Raw genomic sequence first — 10,953 nt, 5'->3', positions numbered from 1 at the left:
AGGAGGCAGACGATGAGTCATCAGGGTTCCGAGAGACGGCGCTCGCATTCTGAAGGAGCGGGGACAGGCAGGTCGCTACAGCCGGCGCCGACGTTTCGAGACCCCCGCCATCGTGTGCGTGGGGCAGGGACGATTTGATGGCCGTCACTCCTGGTTGTCGAGGGATTGCGCCGTCGACATCCGTCCGCTCCGAGCGTACGTCGGGTGATACGTGAGCCTCGGAGCACGGTGGGGCGCTTGATGGCTGCTTGCGAGGGCCGGCCACGTCGTCCTCCTCACTCTCAGCTTCACGGGCGCGTTTCCGCGAGCTCGAGGAATCCATTTCTTCCTCGTCGTCTGAAGAGGGGAGGGAGACGGCAGTCCTCTCAGCAAGGGTGGAGTCCTGCGTCAGGGAGATGGGGCTCGCCTGGGGTAATTCCACAACAGCTTCCGGTGCCCCAGTGCTGTCGAGTACAGCCATAGGCAGAGCAGGAGCCTCTGGTTGCCTAGTGGTAGCTTGCTTGCGCAGCCATTCGTCGACAATGTGCGCGGCACGGTTCTGGAGCTCTTCTCTCGCACGGAGCTCTTGAAGAGTAGACGGTTCGAGTGTCACGAGCGACGTGCTGGCATGTCGACGGTGACCCGCGCGCGGTGGGCGTCCTTCCGGTGGGAGGAAACTCATGATTTAAAAAAAAAAAAAAAAACCGCTCACACAACAGAACCGCAGGGCACGATATCAGCACGTCATGGGAAAACGCATCCCCGCCGCGAAAAACAAACTCTCGCTCGGCACGCGCAGCGCGCGCACAACACAACACACGTGGCGCGTGCACAAAGCACCACACCCGTGCGTGGAGCAGGTGTCGTCTCGGTGTCTCGACGCTCGAACTGTGGACGCCGGGCAGGGGGAGTGATCCTACGGCAGGCACGATGCAGCGAGGTAGGCGCAGAAGGTCGCGCAGAGCATGACGTGCTGCAGTGGGGCGCCTCTCGTCCGTTCGCCGGCTCCCTCTTTCTCTTGTGTCGTCGGTCCCCCAACCACAGGTGCAACAATGTTAGCTGCTCGTTTGCGACTTTCAACATCCTCCCCCGCAATGAGCGCCGGCTCATTCCCGGCCACCATTGTTAGTACAGGCTGGCGCCTCACTGAGCTCGAGTGGGTACAAGGCTTGTACGGGTCGTCGCAGTTCGCTTTGGTTCGGGAGAAGGATCTTGCAAGCACGTATTCGGCCATCTCTTCCTGGAAAAGTCTGCAAAACACGACACATTTTCCACATCTGGCGTGGAGCCCGATCATCCCCGAGGAGAACTATGTCTCCCTCACCGATGCCTCTTCCTCTGCCTGGCTTTGTAACATGCGCTGAGCGAAGCTGCAGTAGGTATTCGCGTCTCCACCGTTTCCAGAATGAGTCAACAAGCCCGGCGCGTCTCTTCCATAGGCGTGTTAGTGTCTGTGCTGACGATTTGACTTCGGTGGTCTCTCGGAAGGGAGGCAAGCTCGTTAGCCTGCGACCGACTAGAAAATGTGCTGGAGTCAAGGGCATAAGCTCCCCCGCGTCCGAAGAGACAAAAGTCAACGGACGAGAATTTACGGTCGCCTCGACTTGGGTTAGAACCGTGGAGAGGCTGTCATGGTCAAGGCAGCTCCTTCCGAGCACTCTGCGAAGAGTGGCCTTCACGGTTCTCACCATTCTCTCCCAAAAGCCACCCCACCACGCCGCTCTCTCAACAATAAATTTCCAACTGATATTTTGTGCACTAAAAAAGGACTGGACCTCGCTTCCCTTTATGGCGTGGAACATCTGGTTCAGATCTTTAGATGCCCGTTTAAATGTCAATGCGTTGTCGGACAGAACCGTCTTGCAGATTGCCCTCCTTGACACAAATCTCTTAAACGCCGTCAGAAATGACTTCGCCGAGAGGTCTCTAACAAGCTCCAGGTGAACGGCTCGTGTTGTCGCACAAGTAAACAAAGCAACATAAGCTTTGTGCTTGGACCCGCTATCATTGTAGAATATGGGCCCCGCAAAGTCGATACCCGTCGTCTCAAATGGCTCAACCTGGGTCACTCTGTAGGGGGGAAGCGGGGCAGTGGGCTCTTGTGCAGCTCGGCAACTCTGCCTTGGTGTACTTTGATACCACAAAAAGCGGACAGCGTCGCGTTCACTCTCTGCAAGCTCGATTTGAAGGAAAGCCTTTTCTATATCGGACATTATGGCCACATTATGGACTCGAAATCGAATCAGGATGTCCGCTAGGTTTGGATTTAGGTTAGGTCCTGCGAAGAGGACGTCGTTCAGTGACAGCTTTCCCGCCGCTTTGGAGGAGGTATCGAATACGACTCTCAACTTGGTAGTTTCGCTACCAGGCCGGACAACACCTCGGTGTGGCATGTAGTAAATGGGCCCCAGCGGGGACTCACCCAGTTCGTTCGCTTCCTCGGTGTGTCCAGCTTGCAGGTAGTTCCTGATTGCCTGATCGTAGTCTAGAATGGCTTCTTCATGTCGCAGCAGCTTCGCCGTTAATGAGCGATGTCTGTGCGATGATGCGCTCTGATTGTCCGTCAAGTCTGACGCGTTCTCTTTCCATGGGAGGGCTACTTGGTGTCTACCGTTCTTGTGGGTGATGGTTTCTTCAAAGACCCGCAGAACGCTGTCGTCTTTGGCAGTCAGCTGTATATCGTCGACGATCCCAAGGTGCTCCATCTTCCAGAATGATCCTAGTTGGCGAGAAATTTCGTCGGGTGCTGTGGACACACCTACCCGCATCACTCCGGCGGTTCCTGATAGTGGCTGGAATGCCGCAGGTGGGACGGAACCAATCTGGTATGCTTCCTGCTCTGACGCGGTGCCTATCACTGACGGAGTTGTCGGCCGGCTCTCGTTGGCTGTCTGACTCCTGAGAGCTCTCCTGATCTTTGTTTTGAGGAAGCAGATCATCTCCGTGTATGCAGCGCAAGCTTCTAATTCTGCATCTAATTCTTGAAGATCTATCTTCTTTTCGATGCTCTCGTTAACAGATTTCAATTCATCTGCTTGTTCAAGGAGAAGGTCGAGGCGTTCCTCAAGCTCGCCGACTTTGATGGTTGGCGATTTAAGTAGGTCGCTGGTCGCTGCGATGATTTTCTGGATTGCTTGTCGCAGGGCAGCTTGCTTCTTCTGTAGTCGTTCCATAGCGCTTTCGATGTCAGCAGGCGAAGTATTCCCGGGTTTCGGCACCAAAAAATGTAAATGAATGCTCGCGCCTTTGGGCTGACTCTAATTGCTGTCGCTCTTGGACGACTCCGCTAACTTTTGCTGCGTGTTAACTAAGGTGGACGGCGTCGGCCGTGCACGCAGGAGCCTCGAAGGAAGGAACTTCACTCGTTGGGATCCGTTTCGAGACTGGTTTATTTACAAAAGATATTGAAGAAAGGAGAAGGGAAAGTGAGAAGAAACACAAAGTCCACGTTCTCTTTTGGCCGCACCGAGGCCTTCGTCCTTGTCGGGGGCGCCCGCGCCTCGCACTGAATGGGCGGTTCGCCGAAAAGGCGGTGGAACGGATCAGGTTGTTGGTAGCTGCGCCGGCTGGCACGTGCTGCAGTGGGGCGCCTCTCGTCCGTTCGCCGGCTCCCTCTTTCTCTTGTGTCGTCGGTCCCCCAACCACAGGTGCAACAATGTTAGCTGCTCGTTTGCGACTTTCAACAGCCCCCGTGTGACAAGGATATTAGTATTAGTTTATGAATTGGACGTGCTTACTCACGAAAGCCGAAACCCGTCAGGTGCCTAATTTCCAGAGATGTTGCGCTGCGCGGTTTGGAAGGTCCGGTTTTCTCACAGGTGTTAAATTATGCTGTTTACGCCCTGACGCTGTCAAATTCGTAATGTTGGTACTAGCTCATTGTAAGCCTAAGTTAACTTGCCTTTCTGGAAAGAAAACTTATTTGGGAGGTGCTTCCACATAAGTCGAGTTGAAATGCTCCATCGCTGGTTTCACGTCTTGTCTCAATATGTTTTGTGGCCTGGCTCTCGCTAAAGTCACTGCATTAGGTTACAGTAATTAGGCGTAGGGGCAGAGGTATTGTCTGGAATTTCTTAATTAAGGTGGCAGGGTGGGGCTGTATTCCGTATGAGTGGGAGGGGGAGGAAGCGGGTAGCTTCTCTGGAAAGGCTGTAGACTAACAAAAAAGAAAAATTCCGAGGGGAGGGACGTTCCTAGTGTACCACCCCTTAGCTTCAACACTGCTTACGTCCGTACCTATATTCCACTGTGAAAGAATATTACCTGCACACGCCTGGTGCTTTCGGCACTGCTAGAAACAACCTATGAGATTCAGTAAGTGCAACAGCTGTTTTGCACCTTACAGCTTCCAGAAGAGAGTGGTGAAGGATAAATTAAGAAATGCAAGATTGACAACTGTTTACTTGTGAATGGTAACATTCGATGACATATTTATACGAAGAAGTGTTGATGACGTTAGCAATGAGTTCCATTTATTGACTGCCTTTGACGCATATGAGCACGAAATAACGTACCAAATAAGCCAGAGTAGCCGCCATAGGAATGTGGCACTAGCCGCCCTAGCAGAGCAAGATCTGAAGTGAAGACGCGGCAACGACGGTGGACTTCAGATCATGCTTAACCAACCCGCCCAACTATCTATCCTGAAGAAGAGCGAGGTGCACGTTTGATTCCACGTGCCTTTTAAAAAAGAATCAGTCCTGGAGGCGTTGCCGCCGGACTTGAACTTCAATAGAGGAAAAAAAAAATGTTTTCGCGATTTAATACCCTCGGTGATCTGATATTGACACTGCGTCAAGACGTTATAATTTCGCTTTTCGGCACGTCTCGTAAAAAGTGATAGTTCACACGGAGTTGTTTGCTCCCAAAAGTTTTTGTAGTACTGGGTTATTATGCTGACATGGCTGACATGCTGCCAGGTTACTTTACATCAAAGTTTGGAATTGTGCAGTTTACGACATGGCGCCTGATAGGGCCACCTCAGGTTGTTAAGTTTCTGGCAACTTGCTTTTTATTCTTTTTTTTTTAAAGCAGGATTTGCGCCGAATGTGCAGCCACCTGACGCATCTCTGCCATCTGATGCAACTACGGCAGGCGTGCAACTGCAGTGCACACCTGCCATAGCATTGAAGTTGTATCTCTTAGGAGCGCCGTGCGCAGAATTGCGTTGGTCAGACTCGCCGCTGGCACAAGGAAGCCGGTCAAAAGCAGCTATCAGCTGCAGTGGATGCATTCATACCAGGACCGCTGTTTGACGTCTTCGTAGTTGTGCCATGACTTTGCCGCAAAGCAAAGTCGTTTTGCTGCAACCAGTCGTCATTTAGAGCAAGGCCAAGCATGACGACCACCCTGGCGTTGATAACGCGAATCGGAAGTATGGCGTCGTCTTGAAAGGCAAGGACGCCAGTATTTAAAAGAAAGCCGACTGCTGTAGATCTGAGAGCTTCATCTCTACGAGGCTACGGATACAGCTGCAGAATGAATCAAAGGTGGAGTCCACGGAGAATGCGATCGTTGTGGCAGTAATGACAGCCGGCACTAAGACGAAGTAAGTATGGAGGGCATCCCTTGGTACCTTAGAGATCGAAGTAACACCTGGGAGGTTATCCTCGCCAAGGAAAGCGCAGATGGCGTTCCAAGGCTGTACGTGTCCGAGACAGTGGGGCCGAAGCTCCTACTCTGTTTAAGGTCGAGGTACGGCACAAGTGCTGACGCATGCGAAGGCGCTAGTTATAACATGGAGCTGCTGTGTCAGCTTGGCGGGGGCTAGGAAGAGGTCACCTGTACTGTCGTAACCTATAACTGATGACGATGCTTGGACTTCGTCTAGGGGCGGTGTGGTGGGTTATCGCGACGGTGGTAGACTTGAGGAGTCCAGAAGCGATAAAGCGTGTACACGTTCCATCGCATAAGGGACACAGCAAGCCGAAGCTCCACGGCGATAAGCTGAAGGCTGGAACCCCTAAAGGCAGGTTAATTCATTGTAGGCAGTGCCATTATAATGGAGAGAGGCAGACGTGGAAGCACCATAACAAGACGACGCTGCTGCAGCTAATGATGATGACCTTTGTCTTTGCACCTACCCATTTACGGAGATTAGCCAAGAGTCGGGCAGATTTTGCATAAATGCTAAGCGAATAAATATAAAATTGTGACGCTCCGAACGCGCTTTTTACTTAGTATCTTCACGTGACCGTAGTGCGGGCGTCCTAGCCCAAGCGCGCGCATTTGTCTTCACAAGATGCATTGCAGAATTATTTTATGATCTACCTCCGTTGATGCACGGAAGCCGATTCGTGTCTCGTTTCTAATTAATAAGGTTGCTGTACTTGACGGTTTGCAAGGCCTCGTTTTGTCAGAAGTGTTTAGTTATGCCGACGGCGATTAGGCGCACTCCAATCCACGATGCGTCGAGTAGTTCTTTTCGCGTTTCAGTTAACGTGAGTCACCGCCCAAGTAACCACGGATATCCGGGCGACGTCCGACGGACGTCCTTTCTGGATATTCGGGATGTCCGTGGGATATCCATGAATGTCCGACGTACGTCCGAGGTACGTCCCTGGGAAATCCAAAGGTAATCGCTTTGGCATTGGCATCCGTAGTACGTCCGACGCGGATATCCAGCATGGACATTCAGGGGACGTTCAGGATATATATATATATATATATATATATATATATATATATATATATATATATATATATATATATATATATATATATATATGTGTGTGTGTGTGTGTGTGTGTGTGTGTGTGTGTGTGTGTGTGTGTGTGTGTGTGTGTGTGTGTGTGTGTGTCTTCCCGGGGATATTCCAGATATACACATGCCTTGAAGCGACAATAGTGGCCGGGACACATTCAAGCACCGGACCATTATATATGTTACATTGGTCTAATGCTTGAATGCATTTTTGTTTTAAATAAACGAGAAATGAACTTACACCAACTTCCACATGCAATTAAACGTTTATTGTCACCTTATACATATACATAAAAAGACCAATAAGCAGATATATGCGTACTGTTCAAAGAACAAATAAATACACGGATAAAGAAGAAAACTTGCAAATTCAATAGCACAACACAAGGTAGAGAACAGCAGAACAAAAATACTTATTGCCCACCCTGCTTTGACATTTGAGTTTGCAGCATGGAATCAAAAGAAAGAGCAAAAATACATCAATTAGCATTATTAAGCAGCGAAAGCAACAGAAATGACAAGAAGGAATTAATCTTGACTACATCACTTCACTAGCACTCTGCGACACCGGCACAAAAAATGACATTAACTGGCTAATGCCTTAAACTTTAATGTCATTCGCGGGGTGCCACACGGACATGCTTAATGGTATTGCAGCTTAATGTTATTCGCGACGTAGTGCGTTCTCGTAAGTCAACTTGCCGTCAAATGCGTACTCTCGTTCCCAATGTCTCCACATTCTGACGTGGCTAAACGAACTATTAGTGAAGAACAATCAATATATTCTTCACTTTCTTTAAACAATAGCTCTTTCTCGTGGCGTAGTGCGTTCTTACAATTATTAAAAATCACTTGGCCATCGAATGCGTACTCTCGTTTACAATGTCCCCGCCGTGGCCGTAGTGACCATATTCTCACGATATTAAACAAACTTGTAGATAAAAACAACTAATATATTCTTCAATTTTTTAAAAGGAGCTTTTTATTTTCGTAGAGATCAGCAGGCGATCTTGCCGCTACTGACGGCTACAGCTCTGATCATGAGCGCATTAGCCAGGAGAAGCTGTTTGCCAGGAGAATCAAAGGGCGCCGATGAAGAGTCCGCGGTAGCTAAAGCAAATGTAGACTCCGGGGTCCTGCTTACCAGAAAACCCGCATTGACTTGTGCGTACACCTCTCCTAAGGGATCCTGTTCCGTTCTCACAGCGAAGTGAACCATCCGAAGCGTCATGTAGAGTATATCCATCAGGGAAGCAAGGCACATTGTCCTTAGTGCGCGTAGTCTCACAACCACCGTCCTGAACTTCCGATGTCGCCTCGGTGCAGCGACCAGCATCACAAGGCGTACAAATGTTTGCAGGGACAGCCCGACCGCACATGTTAATGCATGCGTGCGGGGTATACGCGCCACTGCACAGTTCTAGACTTGCGAATTATCGAGCTGTTGACTGCTGGCTGCCGGTGCGAGATCCGAAGTCCTCGAATATCGTGTTTGTTTCCAGCGACGCTCGTTTTCGCGCGTGCGGCTTCTCCCGCAGTCTAGGCATCCTGGCACCTGTGAAGAAAACACATGTCAATACCCAAACGAATTAAAAAAGAAATCGATGTAGCTGTCATACCTTGGTAGCTGAGTAGGAGACTTCAGCAGGCACGGAAGGTGACAAACGCTGCTCCGCTGCCCTTAAAACGATCGCAGAATGAAAAATGGCGTGGCGACGATGGCTAGAGCTTGGATTGGATTGGATGACTGCAGCGTTCTGCTTTGCCAAGGTTCTAACACTTCCACGTGCATCTACGCAAACATAAATAGGTTTTTAAAATATTCTATTATTACACAGTGAAATATTTACTTATTCTGGGAATATTCGGTATCTGATTTTCGAGTTTTTAGTTTCTGCTAAGCTGTCGGCGCCAGAAAAACATAGCCTTTGAGATTACTGTCAATGCATGGCGGCTCTGACGCACTATAGCTTTCGTAATCGCTTTCAACCCACGCAGCCACCAAAAGCGTAGCCTTTGAGATTTGTTTTTGTTACCTATAATGATATTATTGTATGCACAATTGAACACTGCAGACAACTTCCTGTTTTAAGAAACCAGCCAAAAACAGGCGCACACAGGAAACATACGAGAAGACAGAAAAGAGGCTCGAAGAGGCCTGTCTTGTATGTTTCCTGTGTCCGTCTTTTTTTTTGCTGGTTTTTTCTTAATACAATGCACCAACTAGCCCAACAACGTGTTTTACTTCCTGTTTCAATGATAAACCTGAACCTACATTGCCTAAGTCCAAGTTACATGTTCGGAGGTCAGGACCAAAACTCTATGATCAGGAACTTTTCATAATGAGGGGTAACTTGAGTGCTTGGCTCTAGGTCGAATAAGTGGCCTCAAATGGGCGCTTATATATTCTGCTAGTCATCCACAAGCATTTTTTTAAAGCAAACTACAAATTGTTTGTATGACCCACCGATAGAAAAAAAAAATCGTATTTTAATACTGCGATGTTAAAGTGGGCAGAATTTATATCAAGTTGGAAATATATTTATTTTGCTTTGAAAAAAGAATGAACTGTGTCCGATAGAGAAAAAAAATAAACAAATATAATATGAAAAAACTAAAATTTCCGGCAATATATTTATGCTAGTTTATATATAACTCACTAGTGTATATCCTGGGCATGCCTATTTATGGACAGCCAGCGGACGTTCAAAATGGGATGTCCCATGGACATCCCGGTGGGATGTCCTTTGGACATCCAAACAGGATATGGACTTCTCCTGTACGTCCCACGGACGTCCATGTTGGATATCCGGATGGATGGACGTTGGGACTTATGGTGGACGTCCCACGGATATCCGTGGTTACTTGGGCGAATAACACAGAAGTGAGAATAGACGCCTTAAGATTAAGAAGCAGCACTAACCCAACCAGATGTACGTTTGAGTCGAGGATGTGCTGCCACCTGACGTGAACTCGAAAAGGACGATGTCTTAACTCTGTTATGGCCTCTGTGATCGGACATTGCCATGGCGCCACAACGTTGGATTCGCTTTCCGGCTCCGCTGGCAAGAACCGATGGTTCCATTGGCCATCTTCACGTCCCAAAAGCTTCTAGTAGAGCGTCCTTAGGATCTAAATGTTGAAATGCGGCCAAGATTTTTTGTGCAACAGGTGTGTAATTAAGCGGCTAGTTTACGACTTGCTGACACTGCCAATTTAGAAGCTTTAATTAGTTCGCGGTACGCTGCCTTATTAATTTTTTTGTTAGCAGATTTTGCCCATGTGGTGCTGCCATCTGACGTAAGTGTCAAAACGTGTTCCAGTGCTAATTTCGCTTCTCTGCTCCCGCCAGATATGAATGAAAATTGACTCGGCTCTCCCGGGAACAAACGGCGATATCTAAAGCCATATAATTTTTCTATTTAGATTGGCTCTCTACTGCAGCTTATGTAAATAGGCCCTACGATCTGGCATTGATATGGCGGCACAACGTGACAAATAGAAAAATAAATTATTTTTCCTTTCGTTACAAAAAGGATGGGCAGCCGCTAAAAGCTACTTTTACAAGGAGCATTTCGAGACGACGGGCCAGCTGTGGGCAACAATTTAGGGCATATCAAAGAACTAAAGTATATATAAAACAACTGTTCATGAGGAGCGGAAAGACACAAAGGGTGTTTGCTAAGCACAGGAAAAAGCAGTGAAGATAGATAAATCCTAACACTTAAGTCATACGGGGGAGTTTCCTTTGTACAGGGTTAGACAAGATGTCACATTTTAACCGAAGCAAATACAGCGTTTAAGGGACCTCAACAAATAATTATGATAGCAAAGAATCAGCAATTTTTTTCGATGAGAGAAATATATCATAGCGTTCTCTGTGTAGCTGGGTACGGTCACCGCTTTTCTCTGAAAATTTGTTTATAAGATTGCGGAGCGTGTAACTTAGTGATTGCAAATAGCAATTGTTCACTGGTGTTGGAATAATTCATTTCTCTGGAGAACGGAGGTTGTAGATGTAGTGCTGCCTCTTCTTCAGCACTGACATGTCGACCTAGAATGTGGTAATGTGCCTATTAGCCATGGAGTTTGAGTACGCTATGCGGTAGTTACAAAGGTGATTAATTTTCCTTATATGATGCCGATAAAACATCTCTTGCATGTGTTAATTAAAAAAAGCATTTGGTATTATCCTCATTGATTTCGTCTGTAAAATTAATAAACGATTTAACTGCTTCTTCGTAGTCATTCCCCAAACCAAGTGAACCTAAT

The sequence above is a fragment of the Dermacentor albipictus genome, chromosome 9 (assembly GCF_038994185.2).
Source record: "Dermacentor albipictus isolate Rhodes 1998 colony chromosome 9, USDA_Dalb.pri_finalv2, whole genome shotgun sequence".
Lineage (NCBI taxonomy): Eukaryota > Metazoa > Arthropoda > Arachnida > Ixodida > Ixodidae > Dermacentor > Dermacentor albipictus.
The sequence above is the reverse complement of the archived record's forward strand: the minus strand, read 5'-3'. Positions refer to the sequence as shown.